At 41.8% G+C, this 22848-nt stretch overlaps 1 protein-coding gene across 1 annotated transcript in view; it reads right to left on the reverse strand.

Moving 5' to 3' along the window:
* Positions 1-22848, reverse strand: part of LOC122792407 (presenilin-2-like) — a 773941-nt gene that overhangs the window by 429215 nt on the left and 321878 nt on the right. The gene's annotated exons all lie outside the window — the stretch shown is intronic.

Below are 22848 nucleotides of genomic sequence, written 5' to 3' on the forward strand. Positions count from 1 at the left end.
GTGTAAAATCTGTAGACTTTAATAAAATATATTGCAAAATTCTACCACATAAGGTCATTTATTTTGCTTCAGAAAAAAAAAAGAAGTTGTAAGATGTGTGCCCTCTCTCATTAAATTATCATTGCCACTAGTATGATTGTCATATAGTATGTTTTTCTGCATACTAGACAGCTACAAAAATCGCATGTGATGAGGGGGGATCCAAAAAATTGAATAATAGAGTAAATCAAGCCTGAAAATAGGGACATGCTTCCAAAAATAGAACCATCTTAATTCAGGCCTGAAAATAGTAACAGTCTGCCAAAATAGGGACAGTTGAGAGGTGTGTCTGACTTGCATCCTTATACCAGAAGGTATCCACCCAGCTGCACTTGTGCTACCAAAGGAATTAAGTCAAACAGGCACAGAAGTATGTCCACATGAAAAGAACTACAGACCATTTTCACACCTTTCCTATCCAGTTTAAGTTCTGCACCTCTTGTTACCCTACTATAGCTTCTTCACCTGCAACTCAACAGCTCTCAATGCCAAAATCCGCACTTACAGATAAACACATTTTAGAAGCAACAAAGAATTGATTGGTCTGTTTGGTCAACCCATACCTGCCAGGGGTAAACTGCAATTTTTTTTTCTCCGCACCGTAACAACTTTATTACATTTTTCTCTTTTAGGCTATTTTCCCTTTACTACCTACAAACAGTCAGCCTCTCTCCAATTTGTCTTGGGTCCTAATCATTCCCCATCAGTAACAATATGACAATGACTCAAGGGAGAGTTGAGCACAGGAAAGAAGGAATGGAAGTTGTTTGTTCTAGACTGTCTAGAGTCCACACACCATTAGCCTTCACCTTCAGTCATTTGTCCATTGAATGGCTTAGACTGCCATTCTGGGAACCATGACTGACAGATTGAGAATCTTTTTTCCACCAACTGGCTCATCATTTCCTTGAACTGCTACTCCCACATTCAGAGAGCCTCCAGTGAAGCTGTCATCCAAGATGATGGCAGAGCTTTTCTGTATATAGCGATGACCCTACCACCAGTGGCTGACAGAGCCAAGGGGTCCTACTACACCCTCCCCTAGTATTAGTGTGCTACAACCATTACATTTCAAGAGCTACCATCACCAGCTTGGTAGACCCAGCCCACATCCTCAGTCTATGGTGAATTTCTGTTACCAGCAAGCCTCCACTTGCTGGATGTGAATGCAGTCATTGACCATAACCACCGAGCCAACTCTTCCTACAGGAAAGGGAAGAAAGCAATGACCAGTCACTCCCACCCTCCCTCAACTCCCTGCATGATGCCAGGGTAATCCTATGGGCTAGGCTTGTAAAGGCCCCAGGGCCATTAGCCTAGTACACACCTATGAACATGTTTCTCTAGCACCCAAGTCACCTAGGTCATCTAGATCATGGTCAGGACTTTACCTTTCTGGGCTATACAGCTGGGCTTCTTTCATAAGCATTCTTGAATTAAATCTTTGATGGTCTTAATCCTTCACCTCTTAAGGAAGGCTACTCCAATCCTAAACCATCCTTTAAGTGAAAATATTTCACTATATCTCCCAAGCTGTCCACTTTATATTTTCAAACTGTATTATTTCTTTTTTTTTTTTTAATATGGCACCCATTACAACTGTTTGCATTTCTCACTGTGCTTCACAGCAAGCACTGATTACACATATTCTATTTTATCCAAGCCTTCCACCTGTCAAATATTTCTATTTGTGTTCATCATCTGTTATTTTCAGCCCTTACCTACTTTTTCTAATTTACTTCTTCTCCTTTAAGAACAAACTATCTTCAGCTCTGCTAATCTCAGAATTTCTAAAATGTTGATGTGCTTTTCAGCCCATGAACTTAACTCTGAATAAAATAACTTTCTTCCTCACTGTTATTCCCTCTCTGTCATGTAGAGATACCTTTACTGATCTGTAGCCATGGTTTCTTAGTTTTGCTTTAACTGGCAGTTACCATTCCTTTATAAACAAATGCATTAAACTTTTTTTCCATAAATGTCTACACAGAGTAACACACAACTACCATATAATCAAACAAAAATAAAACAGACATATGAAAACATTAATAAAGATAATAGTGTGTACAGTTTAATATATGCAATTCCTCAAATGTATGCTTAAAAATCTGTGATTGCAAGAACATCATCGTATAGTTTGGAAACCCAAATAAACCAGGTGCTAGGTTAAACTAAAAACTTCAGAGAACTGTAACTTCAATAAAACATTTATGAAAGCATCCCATAGTTTAAGAAATGTACTTACGCATTTATGACATTTATGTAAAATATTTTTCATTGATTTAATATCTGGAAAGTTTTCCATTTACTGTATAATCATTTATCTGTACTAATCCAGTTCTTAGCTACATAATATTTAACAATTGAAAAAAATGTTCCTTAATTTCTTCTCTGTTTTACTCAAGATAAAGATGTGGTTGATTGCAATGACAAGGACAGTCCAATGTCTTCTAATGCTGTAACCAAGATACAGAATTTAAATTATAAGAATCAGATAACTTTAAAGCTAATAAATGATTATTTCTTCATTTGTCTTAGTATCACCTTCTCAAAGTTCTTAATCCATCTAGAAACACAAACTAAACAACCTTTATTAGACATACAAAATAAGGTTATCAAGAAATCAAGTAAGCAATCTGTGAGTATCCCAAAGATCCAGTGCAGTTTCCTGCTTAAGAACTATACACACTTTAACAGGCACGGTTACCATTCTTGTTAGTGCTGCACAACCTCTGTTATCGCCAGCATATCATACATTTGAGGTCTTCTTCAATGACAGATTCTAATGCAACAGTTACTTCAGGGATTTCTGATTCCAAATGACATTATCATCAACAGCAGTGAACAGAGTAGTGGAATCAGAATCTGTTTCCTATATTTGCACATGAAGGAATACATGTCTGACTTTAAAAATCCATATTATTCTTACTGTGACAAAAAAAAAAAAACATTTTTTTATTTTGCATTGCTATCTGAGTTTTCCAGCTGGGCAGTACCATTTTCTTTGACCGTCCGGGGAGAAAAGTTCCCAAAAGTATACAAGCATTATGAAAATGAAGCAAAAATAGTCAAACTAGAACAGATAATACAACTCCTATTAAAAAAAAAAAAAGGCATAAAAACAACTGACTAAATACAGAGAAGACCAGCCTAAGAATAATATAAGGTAAAACAGCAGTACTAAGGTTACATGTATATACAGTGGATATAAAAAGTTTACACACCCCTGTTAAAATGCCAGTTTTTTTATGATATAAAAAAATGAGACCACAATAATTTCAAAACTTTTCCCACCTTTAATGTGACCTATAACCTGCACAATTCAATTGAAAAATAAAAATTGTTAGGGGGAAAAATCTAAAAAATAAAAAACAGTACGTTGGTTGGATAAGTGTGCACACCCTTCAACTATTACTTTATTGCGTGTGCGCACCCTTCAACTAATACTTTGTTGAAGCACCTTTTGATTTAATTAAAGCATTCAGTCTTCTTGGGTAGAACTCTATTAGCATGGCACATCTTCACTTGACAATATTTGCCCACTGTTCCTTGCAAAAGCGCTCCAAATCTGTCAGATTGATAAGGCACCTCTTGTGCACAGCCCTCTTCAGGTCACCCCACAGATTTTCTATTGGATTTAGGTCTGAGCTCTGGCTGGGCCATTCCAAAACTTTAATTTTCTTCTGGTAAAGCCATTCTTTTGTTGATTTGGATGTATGCTTGGGGTCATTTTCGTTTTGAAAGGTGAAATTCCTCTTCATCTCCAGCTTTCTAGCAGATGCCTGAAGGTTTTGGGCCAAAAGTGACTGGTGTTTGGAACTGTTAATTCCTTCCACCTTGACTAAAGCTCCAGTTCCAGCTGAAGAAAAGCAACTCCAAAGCATAATACTACCACCACCATGCTTCACCATGGGGATGGTATTCTTTTGGTTATGCAAAAATGATGTACTCACCATAACATTCCATGTTTGTAGTCCATCTCGCCCTTCATTCTTACATATGGATTCGGAGCCAATCCTCGGCTCCAACTTGACCGATTACAAAGCTCGAAGTCTCTAAGTTGGCTTGTGGCAAGGTAGTTATCCCACAATGCACTAGTAACAATCCCCAGATCTTGTTTGCTGCTGTCTAAGTATTTCTACAAGGAAAAATAAAGATGAAAGGTCTCCAGCTCTAAGGAAGATGGACATTATCTTGTCCTCAGATCCTCCAAGGATACATGGACGGGGTAGGTGGGTGGGGTCGTAAGAATGAAGGGCAAGATGGACTACAAATATGAAACGTTATGGTGAGTACATAACATCTTTATGTTCTGTAGTCCTATCTCGCCTTCATTCTTACATATGGGACAGCATCCCGGGCACCTTTTTCTTGGGTGGCTCACGGGAATATACTCCTAAGAACAGTGGAACCAAAGGAGGCTCTACCCCTGGAGGCCAAGTCCAACTTGTAATGAGTAATAAAGGTATGAGGGGTAGCCCAAGTTATTGCTGCACATATACTGCCCATTGGAATTCTGGCTTGAAAAGAAGCAGATGTGGATATAGATCTGGTGGAATGAGCTTTAATTTTAAATGGGAGTTCTTCACCATTAGAAGAGTAAATAAAAGATATGCAATTTGAAATCCAGTTTGATAACATTATCTTCGAAACTGGCATTCCTTTTCTAGTGTCCAGAAAGGATATAAATAATTGGTCTGATCTCCTAAACTTTTTGGTTCTATGTAGATAAAACCTTAACTGTCTGTGTACATCAAGTTGATGAAATTAGATATTCATTGTCTCTGCAACTATGGACAGAGTCCCCAGCTACCTGAATCTTGGGCGGCCATCATGGAAGGATATTCGAGCACCGCTGAGCCAAAGGACTTTGAATTGGCTTGCCCAAATTGAAATTTTGCAAGGAAATAAACAGAGAATCCAGGAGGGATCACAGAGTGAGACCTTAGGAAGGGGAACCAGAGGTGTTTGAGGGGAGGCAAGATCGCATGAAGGGGTTCCCATTCCCAAACTCTCATGGCCCTCGACAAAGAGGGTAAGACCTTGTTCCCTTGCTTACATGGGGAGAGCAAGATGGACCACTGTACTAAGAGCGCCCACTGTAGAATCGCATATTGAGCCTGGCAAGAGGAAGAAGAGCTATCGGGAAGCCATGGACCCTAATGGCCGCACCTGGAGCTGCAGATTCAGAAATTCTGTCCGCCGAGGAAGGGCTCGTAAACTCCTTGTAGATGCCTTGTTGGGGGTAAAGAGTGGCCAGTCCCAGGTAGGGAAAGTGGGGGTGAGTGAGAAGGGAAGGAGGACCGGAACTGGTAGTGACTGGCCCCCCAGCGAGGCGGGAGAAACCTCCTGGGCGCCTGTCCATGAGTGACCATTCGAATTTTTCTTTGGGGACTGCCAGATTCAGGAGAGAGATTGGTCTTAGTTCCCCCCTTTTTTTTGGCAAAAAAGAACCTGGAGTAGAACAAGGGAATGCGACATTCCCTGGATATGATTTGGAGAAACCCAGCGGTCGATGTTACTGCCTCAGAGTAGAGAGCTCGGCCCTCCCTTGCTCTGGGCTGCTGCGTTCAGTCAGGAAAGGTTCCCTGGACGACCGTTCTTCTGGGAGCCCTCTGCCTCTAGGTGGCGTCCTCCCTGTCCAGTGACGTCCCTCTAGCGCGGGCCCGTAGCATGGGAGAGTAGGGCGCATAGAAGCATATTTGTGACTGACTTAGGAGTGGCCATTTTGGTGGAGTGCAGAGCTCTGTCCTCCTCCGAAATGGACTTATATTCCACTTTGTTTGTATGATTTGGAAAAAAAGACTGGCAGTTCAACAGTTTGATTAATATTTGATTGTGAACAAATCTTGGGGATGAAGGAAGAGTTAGTGCGAAGGGAAACTCTGCCACTATGAAATATCAAGTAAGGAGATTTGACAGAGTGCTTGCAGCTCTGACACTCTTCTGGTGGACGTAATGGCTACCAGAAAAATGGTCTTCCATGAAAGGAACTTTAAATCACATGTATGTGAAGGTTCAAAAGGCGGTGAGGTAAGTTTTGAAAGACAAAATTTAGATCCCAGGGAGATATAGGTTCCTGAAAAGGAGGTCTTAGTAAGGTAGTGCCTTTTAAAATGATTTACACAATCTGTGAGTCATAAGATTAGGTTCATGCTGCCCCAAATGAAAACTGGAGATAGCTGCTAATTGAACTTTGATTGCAGCAGCAGCTGATCCCTGATGAAAATGTTTGGTTAGAAATTCTAACACTAAGAGAATGGAGGCTGTGTATGGATCTATGTTCTTAGCTTGTGCCCAGAGAGAAAATCTTTTCCATTTGCTAGCGTACAATTTTCTCATAGAAGATTTATGAGAAGACATCAGGATGTGTGTAACCGCAGGGGAGAAATCAATAAGCCTGACTAGGGATGAAGTGGAGCAGCCACTCTGTCAAGTTGAGGGTGTGGAGACAGGGATGGAACATGCCTGACCTGTGTGTCAAAAGGTCTGGTACTGGGTCCAGAGTCCATGGATCATCCAGAAGGTGAGGCCCAAGAAAGGGGAACCAAATCTGACGAGACCAGTAAGGAGTGATGATAATCATTCTGCTTCCCAAAATATTTTATTTCTGGATGACTTACGATATTAGTGGAAAGGGAGGAAAAGCATATAGAAGTCCCGAGGGCCAATTGTGGACAAGTGCGTCTCTCTGTCTCCCCCCCCTCCCCCCAGGGGGGGGGATAAGGGTGAAGTAGCTGCTACATTTGGTGTTAATTGGGGTGGCAAACAGATTGCAGCAAGGCTGTCCCCATTTGTGGAAAATCTGTTCCGCGACTTTCTGATTCAGAGACCATCCGTGAGGAATCAAGATTGCCCTGCTGAGCTTCAGCTACCACACTGGTTCTGATATGTGTTGCAACTAGAAAGCGTTGGGAAGATATCACCCACTGCTAAACATGCAGAGCCTCTCAACATAGGAGGTAGGATCTGGTTCCACCTTGTTTGTTTATATACCATACCACTGACATATTGTCTGATTGGATTGCTATTTATCCATTGTCCCTAGAGGAAGAAAGTTGTGAAGTGCTTGCAATGCTAGTAGCACTGCTCTCATCTCTAGAACATGGATATGCAAGTGAGCATCGTGTTCTTGCCATGTGCCTTGGACTGTCCTTCCTAGATAATGCCCATCCCTCCCTATCTGGGAGGCATCCGTGGTCACAGTAGCAACGGGTTGGTGAGGAATGAATGGTCTCCCTATTGTTAGTTGAGTTGCAAGAGTCCGTTAATAATATGGGATGAGACAGAGGCAGTTGCTGAAGAGACCATTGGGAAAAGAGTAGCCATTGTAGAATTCTCATATGTAGTCTGGCTAGCGGAACTAGAGTTAGAGTAGAGGCCATGGTTCCCATGAGTTTGAGTACTGTCTTCGCTTTGACTTTGTGTTGGGGAAGCAGGCTGTATATTTGTTGTCTTAGATTTGCACTCTGAAGGAAGTCAAGCCATCATTGCGACTATTTCTGCGCCTATAAAAGTCACATATTGAGAGGGTGACAAGACAGACTTTTCTCAATTTATAGTGATGCCTAGCTGAGTGCAGACTCGGATGGTTGAATCCCTGGCTTATAGAAGTAGGTGCCTGGTGGTGGCAGTCAAGAGCCAATCGTCCAGGTATGGAAACACTTAGAATCCAAGACGTCTCAAGTGAGCTGTTACTACCACCATGCATTTGGTGAACACCCTGGGGGCTGTGGTGAGACCAAAGGGCTGAGCACAAAATTAGTAATGACTGGCTCCCATCTGGAAGCGTAAATGACTCCTTGATGCTTTGTCCATTTTTATGTGGTAGTATGCATCATGGAGGTCTATGCAGCACATTCAATTGTCTTTCCCTAACAGAGGAATTATAGACTGCAGTGTTACCATTCGGAACTTGGACTTCTTCACTGATTCGTTTAACTTGCTGAGATCCAAAATGGGCCGCTAGTCCCCTGTTCGTTTTGGCACTAAAAAGAATCTGGAGTAAGTTCCAAATCCTATCTGGTCTGGATGACTCTTCTGAAGCAACTTTTGGACTTCTACAGTTGCTTGATCCCTGTGATTGGGCGGAACATCTGGGATTCTCTTGGTTAGATGAGGTGGAAAAGAGAAGGGTATGTATTATCCTCTGGAAATTATTCTTTGCACCCACTTGTCTTGTGTGATGTCATGCCAGGCTTCTGGGTACAAAGATAAGCAGCCCCCGACTGGCTCCAGAGAAGCGCAGTCAGGCCCCACTTCAGGAGTGCTGATAGGGATGTCCACGAAAGGAATAGCGGTCACCCTGGTTTTGCGGACCCCTCCCTGCCTCTAGGGTGATGTCTACTACTATTTCCTCCTCCTCTGCCTCTGGAGAAGGAATCACCTGGTGCGTCTGGGAAAAATCTGAGATTTCTTGAACCACATTTTTCCACCTCTCTGACCTTTAGGGTATGACCTAGAAAGGATGGAAAAATGTACTCCCACGGCAGAGAGAGTCTTCCCTTCCTGCTCGCATCTGGTGAGTGAGTCTTTTACCTTTGATCCAAACAGAGAGGAACAGTCAAAGGGGGTGTTGGTAAATGTAGACTTGAAGGGCTCCGCACAGTTACATAAGCGCATCCAAGAGCATCTCCTAAGGGAAACTCCTGAATCCGCTGCCCTGCTCGCTCCATCTGTTGTGCAAGATATCAGCCTCATGGAGGAGTTTACAATAGAGTTTAAGGTGGACAACTGAGCAGTAACCTTCTCAGGGACTCCTTCAGTTAAAGTACCTTGGAGAGCATCTCCTAGCTTTTTAGGAGATCTCTTTGAAGCACAGTGAAATGGATGAGGTAATTCAGCGATCTGAGTGTAAAAGCCGCTGAAGAAAAAATAAATACTCTTCCCGTATCTGTCCATCGTTGGAGACTCTTTGTTCGATGGGTGGACAGATGAGGAAGTCTCCACTAGTTCCTTCTTTGTGGCTGCTGCCACCACCATGGCATCTACAGGCACACCTTTGGTAAGAAACTATTTTTCGCTAGGAGCTGAAAGAAATTTGTTTGGGCTTCTGGAGACTAGTTCCACGGTGTCAGGAGTTTCCCCACACCTTTCGACTCACCAAATCTAACAACTCATCGAAGAGATACCCCAGAGGCTGAAAGTTGAGACCTGAAAGCCTTTAGATACACTGACTCCTCACATCAGAGGGGTGATGGTGGGCCAGCTGCCTGTTTCAGGATCTCTAGTATATCTACGAAGGAGATATCAGAGGACAACCTAGAGGACCCTTCTGACTCCTCGAGGTCAGTGTCAGAGGTGATGGACTCTCAGGAGAGTCTACATGCTTCCTCTTGCAAGTTTTCCTCCAAGGAGGCTCCTCAGAAGGGTATTCTGGAGAGGTCTCGGAAGACTAGGGGCCACCCACGGGGGGCTCCTGAGGGTGCGGGTCTCTGCTGTCATGAGAAAGGGATAGTGCTGAGACAGGTCAGAGCTTGAGTGGGAAGAACATTGGTACCCTTCTGTGGAGCTGAAGATCTAGATAGCATGCTCATCATCTCAAAGGCAGATCCCCTCGGCTCAGTGGACACCACCAGTTACGAAGAAGCGGTAGTCGTCCCTGGCTCAGAAGGGAATGGCTTCAGGACAGATGTAGGATCTGAGCTCACCTGAGCCGATGCACAGAGAGGTAGGCTCAGAACTGAAGTTGTTTGGGTCCGAGCATCCCCATCGAGGCAGACTGGTGAGCTTCGGCTCCTAGACACCAGGAACGGCACCAAACACGTCAAGAGTGGAACCCTGCTCCAAGAAAGCCACTTGGGATGCTGGAATTGACAGTTCCACAACAAACTGCACTGACCGATCTGGCTGTGAAAGACCGGTATGGCTCGGAGGAGGAACAGAAGCAGGAAATATGGCCTTGGACAGCTCCGGAACTGATTGGGTCGGAGCTAACAACAAATCTGCTAGCGCCGACAACTTAAAGTCTAAACACCATGCTCTCAACATCCTCCCCAGAAAGGCTCCTGGAAGATTTGGAAGACAAGGTAGGGGATTGACATCTCTGCAAAATTAGAGATCTAAGTGTCGGGCAAGTCTTTTGACCGGCTCCGAGGTATGGATTCAGCTTTCGGCTCCGAAAAACTTGGTGCCAAAACTGGAAGGTCTATATCAATAACTTCAACTGGCTCCAAAGGCAGAGGAGCCGAAGAGCTAGAAGGTTTGTCAATTTTGGCAACTTTCTCTGGAGGTCTTGATTTAGCAGTCTGTGTAGGAGCCTGTCTTTTTACTGACTTGACCTTCTCTTTTTTAGAAGAGGAAGACCTGGAGTGAGAAGAGGAAGAAAGTACAGTTTTGTACCTACTATAAATGTAGATGTTCGAGTGCTAATACAGCTGCAGTCATAACAGATGGGTTCTCCTGCCATCAGGCGAATCCTCGGTTGGCCGAATTCCAAAGTCTAGGTCCGGCGTCGGTTGTCGTCGCTTCTTCCCTGATGTCAGTGTGACAGGGGTATAAAAGAACCAGCCGACGCCATTTTCTTCAGTTTTTCTTGCCCCAGATGTCAGGTGCCCCCAAGAAGGAAGGCAATACATAAATTTGTGTAATAAAGCTATGCCATATAATCAAAATACAGTAGTGCAAGCAAATACATCATGCATGAATACCCCAATCAGGTTGTATGAGGAGGTGTTAGCCAATAGGCCTGTCCCAAGAGGGAAGAAGGGAGGGAAACCTGGACTGCAGCTGTATTAGCACTTAAACATCTACATTTATGGTAGGTACAAAACTGTACTATGTTCATCATGCATACAGCTGCAGTCATAACAGATGGGTAGAATCCCAAAGCTAAGAAAGGGGTGGTAGGCACTAGGTGGAACTAGAAGGAGCCAGAATGCCCTGCAAGACTGCAGTGGCAAAGCCTGCTCTAGATTTGGAGTATAATGGAAGGTGGTAGTGCTTGGAGAAGGTATGCACAGAACTCCAAGTGGCTGCTTCCAAAATATCTTTGGTAGGAACTCCTCTGAGGAAAGCTGCAGAGGTAGCCGTGGCCCTTGTGGAGTGAGATCTGATGCCTGTAGGTACAGTTTTGCCATGAAAAGAATAACAAAAACGTATGCAGTGGGCTATCCATTTTGAGAGTGTCTGTTTGGAAATTGGCTTCCCTTGAGCTCCTATAGCATAGGACACAAAGAGCTGTTCTGATTTTCTGAAAGGCTTTGTTCTGTCAAATAATAATGCAGTTGTCTGTGGATGTCCAAGGAATGTAGTAATCTCTCCCCTTTGTTTTGAGGATTAGGATAAAAGGTAGGCAAGTGTATAGCCTGATTCAAAGCTACCCTGGATACCACTTTTGGCATAAAGGACGGGTTGGATCGTAAGGAAACTCTGTCCTGATGGAAGATGATAAAAGGCTGCACAGCCATGAAAGCTTGTAGTTCCAATACCCTACGAGCTGAGGTAATAGCCAGAAGGAAAGCTGTTTTCCAGGACAAATATTGCAAATCTGTTGAGGCAGCTAGCTCAAAAGGAGGCAAGGTCAGCTTTTCTAGAATGAAATTGAGATCCCAAGCAGGTATTGGTTGTTTCCTTGGGGGTTTTAGATTATTAGCCCCTCTGAGGAACCGTCTTAAGAGAGGGTGAGAGAATAAAGGTGGATCAGTGTTGTATTCTGCAGAAATGGCTGAGGCATGGATTTTGATGGAGAAGAATGAAAGTCCACTGCTTAGCAGCTCAGCTAGATACTGTAATATTTGAGGTAAATTCAGTTTTCCAGGATTCTGGCCCTTTTTCTCATTCCAGACACAAAACCGTTTCCATTTTGCGGAGTAAGCTTTCCTAGTAGACGGTCTTCTGGCCTCCAAAATGACATCCTGCACCTCCTTGGAGAGTAGGGTCTGTTGTGATGTTAAGGAATCTTCCATGCGGCTAAATTGAGTGTTTTCAGCTGACTGTGAAGAGTTTTGAAGCTGTGCTGAGTCAGAAGAAGAGGCATTCGAGGCAGGGTCCATGGTGGGGAATGCGTCAGGCTCCTCAGGAGTGGGTACCAGTGTTGTCTTGGCCAGTCTGGAGCAATGAGAATCATCTTTGGTCTGTCTGCTCTAGTTTTTAATAGAACTTTGGGCAGCAGAGGAAGAGGTGGGAAGGCATAAACTGTCATTGTTGTCCAACTGAAAGAGAGAGCGTCCACTCTCCAGGCCTTTGGATGAAAAACCCTTGAGCAGAATTTTGTCAATTGGTGATTTTTGTGGGAGGCAAAGAGATCTATATCTGGCCTTCCCCATGCTTGAATTATCTCTGTAAAAACTTGAGGATGCAACTTCCATTCGTGTGGACCTGTCATATTTCTGCTTAGGTTGTCTGCCAGCATGTTTTCCTTGCCTGGCAAGTACTGTGCTTGAAGGTCGACTTGTAAGTCCAGAGCCATGTTCCAAAGTGACATGGCTAGCCTGCATAGGGGGTATGAATGGGTTCCTCCCTGTTTGTTTATGTACCACATTACTGTGGTGTTGTCTGTCCTTATCAATAGTTGACCTGGATGCAGAAGGTCTTTGAAAGCTATAATAGCATTTATTACTGCTAGCATTTCCTTTTGATTGATGTGAAGGTGCTTTTCTTTTTGGGACCATTTGTCATGTGCGCCCCCCAGGCGTAGTCCGAGGCATCTGTTGTGATGACTTGATTTGCTTGAGGCTTGATGAATGGGAGACCTGTGTTTGTTTGGCATGCTTGAGCCCACCACAGAAATTCCTTTTGAAGACATGGAATTAGTGGGATTATTGTTTCCAAACTGTGGCTGTGTTGAGACCATAGGTTTTTCAGGTACCATTGAAGTTTCCTCATATGCAGCTTTGCACATGGGATTAGTAAGATGCAAGATGCCATGAATCCCAGAGCCTGCAGGATTTTCCTTGCAGTCAGCCTGGTGAAACTTGCTAGTATTCTGAAGTATTGAGTTAGTTGCCCCCACTTCTCTGGCGTGAGGTAGGCCATCTGGGTGTTTGTGTCCAAGTTGGCACCCAGGAAAATTATTTTCCGAGAGGGTATTAGCCTTGATTTCCTTTTGTTGACTGTGTATCCCAGAGAATTCAACAACATTATTACATAAGCCAGATGTTTCAGAAGTATGTGCTTGCTGTCCGCTTGGATCAGGCAGTCGTCCAAATAGGGGTATATTTGTATCCCTTGAAGTCTGCAGTAGGCAATTACTGATGCCAGGCATTTCGTGAATACTCTGGGTGCAGTAGATAAGCCAAAGGGCAATGCAGAGAATTGATAATGGGTTGAACCTGCAAGAAATCTGAGGTATCTTCTGCAATTTTGTCTGATTGGGACATGCAGGTATGCCTCCTTGAGGTCCAATGTTACCAGCCAAGACTCCTTGCCCAGCATGGGAAGAAGCTGCTGTAAAGTGAGCATCTTGAATTTTGGTACGAGTAAAAATGTGTTTAGGATGGATAGGTCCAAAATAGGTCTCCAGTCTTTTCCCTTCCTTGGTACCAGGAATAGTCTGGAATAAAAACCATGACCTTGTTCGTGAGTAGGTACCTCTTGAATAGCTTTCATGTCTATGAGATCTGAAATTTGTCTTTGTGCCTCTGCCCTTTGATTGTGTGGCAGGTTTGGCATGCCTCTCATTTTTGGAAGGGTGTGAAAATGGAATCTGTAGCCTCTGTTTATAATGTCCAGGATCCATTTGTCTTTTGTGACAATATGCCAATTTTTTGAAAATAATGCCAGTTTTCCACCTAAGGGTGCTGCCATTTGAGCCTTGCTTGGCATGCAAAAGGGAAAGTCATTGGGCTTGCTTTCTGAATGGCTGCGAACTATCCTCGCCACCTCTGTGTAGGAGCTTGCCATTGTCTGCCTCTAAACGATCCTTGGGATTGCCCTCTGCCCCTGCTCTTTGAGGTCTGTCCGTCGCTGGAAAGGACCAATTTTTGGAAGGCCAATTTCTACTGAAACGTGGGGGTTGTACCTGTAGAAAATCTTTCACTGTTTGCATTGATTTAGCCTTTTCCTCCATTTTCTTTAATACCTCCTCAGCATTAGCACCAAATAATACATCCTTTTGTAGAGGGGCATCTAGTAATTTAGCTTTGACATGATCTGGTAAGGTTTGTTCCTTGAGCCAGGCATGTCTACGTATAACTGATCCTGTAACAGCAGCTCTACATGAGGCCTCTAGAGCATCAAAACCACATTGTAAGGTATGTTTACCCACTTGTTCTGCACTATGCATCAAATCCTGCAACTCCTTCAAGTCTGGTTGTTCAGGTTGTGACATTTTACTTCTCAATTGTGATAATAGAAACTGTTGGTACTTTAGCATATGGAACTGGCAGTTTAATGCCCTCATGGTTAAGGTGGCCGAGGTATATACCTTTTTTCCCCACCTTTCTAAGGATCTGGAATCTCTCTCGGAAGGTAATGGATTTTTAGCAGTGGAGGCCTTAATTCCCTAGGGGCCCTGTGAGATAGTTTCTGGGTCAGCAGCATGGCTTTTGTATAGAAATTGGTGTGAGTCAGGAACCCGGTAGTACCTGTCAGGCTTGACTGGGGCTGGAGGTAAAGAATCCGGGTTAAGGCAGGCCTCCAAGTACACATCATCTAGTATGTCCAAGACAGGAGGTATAGCCAGAGGCCTGTGCTGAGGTAGCAAGAGAAATTCCCTAAGCCTTTTCTTGGAATTGGAGTACTCTTGGCCTTCCCAGTGGAAGTGCTCCCTTAAGGTATGCAAGGTTTCCCCAAATGAGTAATCCTCTGGGGGGGATACAGAGGGAATGGACTCCTCTGCATCAGAATCTTCAAAAGCGGAGTAAGAATGTTCCTGTTCATCAGAGTGCTCTGATATAATGGAGGCCTGATCAGAGGAGGGGGATTCTTCCTCCACTCTGGGCCTTTTGTCCGGGGGGGGGGGGTTGAGAACCCCTGATAAGAGTAATTAAATCCTCAGCCATTTTAAGTATCTGTTTTTTAGGCATGGGGCCTGGAGATGGGCCCTGTGTAGCTTGTCTCTTAGAATGCATGGCTGCTTTAGACTTAGTGAAAGCCTTGATGGAAAAAGAAGAGGAAGGTTTGAAGACACCTTGAGAGGAGGCAGATCTGTCCACATTTTGAGATTCACCACCAAGAGTGGCTTCGGTATCTGTAGTCGGGGTGTGGGCCGAGGAGCCTGCGACCTCGGGCACAGAAGACACCGCCAATGAAGTGTCGTTGGTAGTCAGGGGCTGCGTAGGCACCTCGCTGAGAACCGGACCACCTGTAGTCTGCTTTGGCGTGGTGTCAGTAGAGGCCATGGACCTCGTGTGTTGGTCCTTATCTTTGCGCTTTTTAGACAAAACTGGAGTCTGAGTATCCAACGACATAATATAGTTAAATTTTTTGCAAAATAATGCTGGGCTAACTCCGCCCGACGCTTAATGGTGCGTTTGTTGAATGTAGCACAAAAACGACAGACCGAGACGTCGTGGTCTGGGCCTAAACAAGGAATACAGAGGGAATGGAAATCCTTATGTGGTATTTGCTTCCCACATGAAATACAATTATTAACTTTGTCTGACATCGGTCTGAGGCAAGAAAAGTTTCCCCAACGAGGTACTTAGCTTTCAAGAAGACTTCGGTTGCAAAACTTTCGTAATTTCAGGAGCTGGCTGACCGGCACTTGCAAACCGCTTCTGCTTCGGGCACCGCGCGGCAAGAAAGACGGAAGAAAATGGCGTCAGCTGGTTCTTTTATACCCCTGTCGCACTGACATCAGGGAAGAAGCGACGACAACCGACGCCGGACCTAGACTTTGGAATTCGGCCGACCGAGGACCCGCCTGACGGCAGGAGAACCCATCTGTTATGACTGCAGCTGTATGCACGATGAACATCTAGCTAAATCCTCCTCAAAGGAAGGTTTAAGGAGACCTTTCAAGATCAGTTTGTTCTTCCTTTCCTGGAGAACCCGGGAACTAAAAAAATGGCAAAAGGTACATGTCTCCTGTAGATGTATGGCTCCCAAACAATAAACACAATTATGCCAGTCAGGGGCATTTTTTGTGAACATTTTAGGCATTTTTTGAAACCCAAAGGTGTATGGTCTTTAGTTTACTTAGACATACTACTTTTTTCACAACAACAATCACAGATTATAAACTTAGAAAGATAAGAAAGAGGACAATGTCCTCTAACTTAAACGGGCCTAGCCCTGAACAGAAGGGTAGGTGAGATAGAGAATAACAAGCAACAGACAAAGGCTAGAGTAGGTCCTAACTAAAAAAATGGACCTATGCCTAAGAAAAGATTAGCAATAACTAGCACACAGAAATAAAGGGATACCACTAAGGAAGGCCTGCGGAAGCGACAGCCAACAATTAACAAACATTTGCAATAAAACTTCAAAAACACACTAACTAGTACAAGTTAAAAACAGTAAGCTATTAATACTAAACTAACTATTACAGTAAAAAAAAAAAAAAAAAAAAAAAAAAGAGCACTATAAATATTTGAATAAAAAATATTCCAACTTAGCCACGGCCAAGAAAGAGAACACTTCTGAACTCGTAGAGTGGCAAACGAGATCTGGGGATTGTTACTAGTACATTATGGGATACCTACCTTGCCACAAGCCAACTTCTAGACTTCGAGCTTTGTAATCGGCCGAGTTGGAGCACAGGATCGGCTCTGAACCCATATGTAAGAATGAAGGCGAGATAGGACTACAGAACATGTATTGTTTTTGCACCAAACATACCTTTTGGAATTGTGGTCAAAAAGTTCAACCTTGGTCTCATCATACCATAACACATTTTCCCACATGCTTTTGGGAGACTTGATGTATTGTTTTGCAGATTTTAGCTGGGCCTGGATGTTTTTCTGTGTAAAAAAAGGCTTGCATCTTGCAACCCTACCCCATAGTCCAGACATATGGAGAATATGAGAGACTGTTGTCACATGTAGTACACAACCAGTACTTGCCAGAAATTCCTGCAGCTCCTTCATTGTTGCTGTAGGTCTCTTGGCAGCCTCCCTGACCAGTTTTCAAACATGCTTTTGGGAGACTTGATGTATTGTTTTGCAAATTTTAGCTGGGCCTGGATGTTTTTCTGTGTAAAAAAAGGCTTGCATCTTGCAACCCTACCCCATAGTCCAGACATATGGAGAATATGGGAGACTGTTGTCACATGTAGTACACAACCAGTACTTGCCAGAAATTCCTGCAGCTCCTTCATTGTTGCTGTAGGTCTCTTGGCAGCCTCCCTGACCAGTTTTCATCTTGTCCTTTCATCATTTTTGGAGGGACATCCAGTTCTTTGCAATATCACTGTTGACCCATATTTTCTCCACTTTTTGATGACTGTCTTCACTGTGTTCCATGGTGCATCCAATGTTGTCGAAATGTTTTTCTACCCTTGTCCTGACTGATACCTATCACCAATGAGATCCCTTTGATGCTTTGTAAGCGCTCTGCGAACCATGGCTTTTACTGTAGCAGGTAACTGAGTAAATGTCAGAAAAAATCTACTTGGACAGCTTAACTTTATTTGGGGTTAATCAGAGTCTCTAATTGATGGCAGGTGTGTACCCAAGAAGACTGAATGCTGTAATTAAATCAAAAGGTGCTTCAACAAAGTATTTCTTTAAGGGTGTGCACACAGAACAAAGTATTAGCTTACGGGTGTGCACACTTATGCAACGAGCATATTGTACTTTTTTATTTATATTTTTTCCCCCAACAGATTTGTTCGTTTTTCAATTAAATTGTACAGGTTATAGGTCACATTAAAGGTGGGAAAAGTTTTGAAGTGATTTATTGTGGTCTCAATTTTTTTATATCATAAAAACCTGGGATTTTAACAGGGGTGTGTAAACTTTTTATATCCACTGTATAACACATGCACATCAAGCAGTGAGAAACAGTTATGGCATCATGTAGAGGGATATAGTCTGAAAGGTGAAGAAGCAGTAGTAAAGAGGGATAATAAAGGTTAAGATACATAAGAAAAAGTATGAAAAAATGTAGAGGAGAAAGAAAGACCAACAGTAAGAACATCTCCATTTCATGAAATACAAAACAATAGCAGATGGAAAAATAATGAAAATAAGGAGTAGAATAAGAGATTATATGTCGCCTCATAGCAAGACGTTGTCCCGTTCGATTCTCAGCTAGAGCGTCTTCTGTGTGGAGGCATACGTGAATGGGGCGTGCCTTTGTTGAAGGTTGTGCATCAGGGCTGGTAACCCGGTACATAAAAATCCACTACCAATCATTAGCAGACCGGAGTTCCGCTGTGGCGACCCCTAACCGGGAAAAGCCGAAAGACACAAACAATGACATAGAATGACAAAGGAAAATATAGGAACAGTTTAAAACAAAAATATGTTATTGGGAACATAAATCCAAAAGCAAGAATGGTGAAGAGTATTCGCATTTGTGGAGAAATGTTTTTTTCACTGCTTCAATGTCTTAATTTCAGCTACTCAACCTGAAAATAGATTATCGGTAGCCAATCTCCACATCTGAATTGTAAAAAAAACTTCTCCATACCACTGATCTAATTTCCATTTAAAATAATTTAATATTTCTACTAATCTTACATCACTTAACATATTTGATCTTCTACCTGCATGTACGTGAAAATCTACCTAAATGTGAGCTCATTTTTTAAATCCAATACCAACTTGCTATTTCTGATTAACCTTTCATATTCCAGAAGGGGTGTATCCAGTGTGCAACTCAAAGATTAATTTCTTATATTTTTATATACTCAAATTAAACTCCTCCATTAAATTCTGAACCATTTTGAATATAAATTCAGTTTCTTCAGTCTTTCCTCACATTCTAGATTTCCGACATGCATAACATTTTTGATAATACATATTTGAACTTTTTCAAGCTTAGTAATATCATTTATGGAGTATGAAGAAAAACCTACACCATACACAATTACTGATACTACTATTGATTTATAAATGGGTCCCAAAACGTATTCTAAAATTTATTTATGTAGCATTTCTAAACATAGTTCTTAAAATAACACTGTCTCAGGATATGGATAACATGCTCTGCAAAATTTAGCTTACCATCCAATCTCACACCCAAATTAACCATTTTATCACATTCCCTATAACAGTGGCACCAAAAGAATATAGCTAACCTGAGCTGATTTACCAAAAATATATCACCTTACATTTCAAAGTGTTAAGCACAATATAACCTAAATGAGCCCATCTAAACAAACCATCTAAATTATTTAAAAAAACTCATTTGATCCTTTATTGAAGGCACACAAGCTGTTACTTTCACATTATCTGTGAACTTACTGAGCCAACCTTCGTCCGTTACAGAAAACTTGGATATAAATATGTATGACATTTTAAATTAGTGTAGGTTGCCTGTTTCTTTGACTGTGACTAGCACAAAAATTATAAATTTATGACATACAGTGCCCAAAATGCTTTCACTGTATGTGTTGTTACTTTTGGATGGACACCCTAAGATCATCCTTGAGTATCACTGCCCACTTCTCCAAGAGATTGAAGAATACGATGGTCCTATTCTGCCCCTCCCCACTGAGGATACCCATCCTCCTCATACCAGTTCAATGCCAAAGAAGCTGCCATTTTTATCTGCATTGATTATAGCTCTGCACTCTGCATTTCTTGTGGGAATTATCCATGTTAATATCAAGGAATTTATTCATTTAGTTTGTTGGTTCACTGGTGACAGGTAACATTCCATTCCATTATGTAAGTTTTTTCCTGCTTTATCTGCATTTCCTGCTTTGAAGTGCCCTGCAGCACCTTGACTGTGTCACTCATTTCACTGCCAGCAATCTGTCTAAGATCAGTGTTCTCATCTGCAGAAACTGTAGCTGATAACGGATACAAATCTATTACAAACACTGAAGGAAATGAAAATCTGATATCAATTTATCAGGAGTTACCCACACTGGATTTGTACTAAATGACTGCCATTACAAAGGAGGATCCTGTTAAGTATTGAACTTAATTCTACAATTAAGCTGTCCGACAGCAGCATGGATAAGAATGTGGAGTAACAGTCTCTCAGTGGGGTACTTTATTACAACTGGCAGGTCTCAGAGCTTTTGTATCAGGATTGGAAAGACTTAGTTATTGGATTACTGAATGTGACTGAACCTTTGCATTTCCTGAAAGTGGAGACTTATGGGAGGATTCATAAAGGTTGTCAAGAGGTGTCCACAATGTTTATACCTTGAGTAACTTTTCTGAACAGACAGCCCTACCACACTGCTTTTGCTATCTATTCATTCAGAAAGTTTATTCAAGGTGTACACACTGTGTTCACCTCTTGGTAACCTTTAAGAATTCTCCCTTTAGTTTTCCTTCTAGAGCAATTCATTCCATATAGCCATTCTACAATCTGGAACAACCAGCTGGGAGTTCAATCTATTAAATGAATATCTTTATTGAATTATCACGTGTGTCATAGGCATATTTACATTTATACAAAAGTAATCAAACTGTACTAAGTTAATTAACAAACATTGTTTCACATATATTGCTATATATCACATAACATAAGCAGCATTACATAAATTATTCAATTCTTATTCCTTTTTTTAAACAAGAAAAATCTTTAACCATTGTTTACAACATAAGCAATTATACATTTATATAAATGAAAATAAACCACACCAACACAATCCTAGTTGCAAGCATTTCACATCACAAACCATACTGACACACTCCCAGTTGCAAACATTATACATCACTTATAATCTACCCAATCATTTTTAGTCAAACATTACATAGCTCATTTAAGTCCTGCCTTCTTTTAAACTTCATTCCTCCCCTGTATGTATTGTTCCAATTCCCATTTTTCCTATGTAGATTGCTCCTACTTTTATAAAAAGATCTCACTTCCAACTGTTGTATCTTTGTTACTACATTCACTATATCTAATACAGTTGGTTTCGATTTTGATTTCCATTTTCCAGTAATTGCTTTTTGGCAGCCACAATAATTGGACAGAGCAAGGCCTTACCATGTCTAGGCAGTTCCAGTTCTGTATCATAGCTCAGAGGAATTATCTCCCTCGTCAAACCAATCTGCCCACCCAACATCTCTGACGGTGCATCCCACATGGAATCCTTAAAGTCTGTCAAATCACTGCACTAGCAGAAAATATGTTCCCAATTACATTTTTCTTTCCTCTCACACCTCCAACATTTGCCGTCTATCTGAGGAAAAATTTTCTGGAGTCTACTTGGGGTATAAAAATATCTATGCAAACATTTCCAAGCAAAAATCCAAAATTTTCTATATTTTGTTGCATATTTGGGAGGCATACATATATCATTGTTTCTTTGTGGATTATTTATCCAATCTTTCTTCCCAATCCTTTCTAACCTCCGCTGACTGATTCTTATAATTATCATGCAATATTTTATATGCTCTACTAATTATTCCTTTTTTAATAGCAGTTTCTGTTCCAGATTCTACTAAAAACTCTACCAGTGCTGGTCTTTCATTTAGGACCCCCCTCTATTTCTTTCTCTTTGCCTATACTCTGATATCAGATTATGGGAAGGCAATCCAAATAAATTGTTGGAATTTTCCCATTTTTATCGTCTTTCCCAATCTATTTAATGAATATTGTCATCATTCATGACCTTCCTACCTGCAGCCCACTAACAATACAAATTTAAATTAACCAATGATCTCAGTCAGAATACCTAGAACAGCCCAGCTTATTGACTAACACAAATAAGTCAGCTTTGCTGAACTGCCAGTATTTTTACTTTTCCTGCTTTTTCTGTGCTTTCTACTTTTGTGAAACTATCTTCTACGCTTTCTCAATTTCAACAATGACCCCCTCCTGATGACAACTAATTTCTTTGCAGAACTTTATCCCAAAGCCTGTCCCAAAACCAGCACTGACATAACTGCAAATAAAACCTGATATAAGTTTACCAGAGGCAATACAAATTAGATGTCTGTCATATTACTGCTTGATATCCTACTTATAGGATGGTCCTGAGTACAGAACCTGATTCCACAATTAAAGTGATATGTTTCTGCTTCTTATTCAACAGCCCTACAAATTACTTTGGGTACTGTTCAGAAATTATAATTTTTGTTATCATAGGTTAATGTTTTGCCTGAACACCACACATCTTGCACATTTTTATGAAGTACATGTAGAGGCTTATTTTCTGGGTATTGGGAAATCAGACTGACAGTAACCTGAACTTTGATCATCACATGTCTAAAGTAGTGAGACTATCTTTCTACATGATGCAACTTACAAGTACTAACATGACATCCAGATCTAAGGCGATCATAGTCCCACTATACAAAGCCTTCATTAGACCAATAATAGAGCACAATGCACCCTTTGGAATGTACCTGACCAGGCATTTGCAACAATTGGAGTGGCCACAGAGATTCCTCACTAACAGAATACAGGGTGCAAAACATATGTCCTACACTGACCACCTCAAAGCCCCGTTCCTGTACTCAGTCTCCTACACACTATTGAGGAGTTATCTATGCTTAACCTACAAGGCATTCTCTGATCCAGTCCTGATGGATCTGCTACAGATTTGGAAAAACAAGCAACACTAGAAATACCTGCTCTAAGAATCTAAACCTTGTGTGTGACATAAACAAAACATGTTGTAGGGATAGGTAAATTTCTCAGATTACCACAGCTCTAGAACAGACACCCCATTCATGTGAAACCGAGCTCTTCCCTAAGCCTGCTCAAATGAAATTTGGACCAATGGATGGGTAATCACAAATTTACCTCTGGCTTGTCACCTGTAGCCTTTATGGGAAGTGTTACTTTGTAGAT

The sequence above is a fragment of the Protopterus annectens genome, chromosome 1.part2 (genome assembly GCF_019279795.1).
Source record: "Protopterus annectens isolate FY-2018-M chromosome 1.part2, PAN1.0, whole genome shotgun sequence".
NCBI classification, from domain to species: domain Eukaryota; kingdom Metazoa; phylum Chordata; order Ceratodontiformes; family Protopteridae; genus Protopterus; species Protopterus annectens.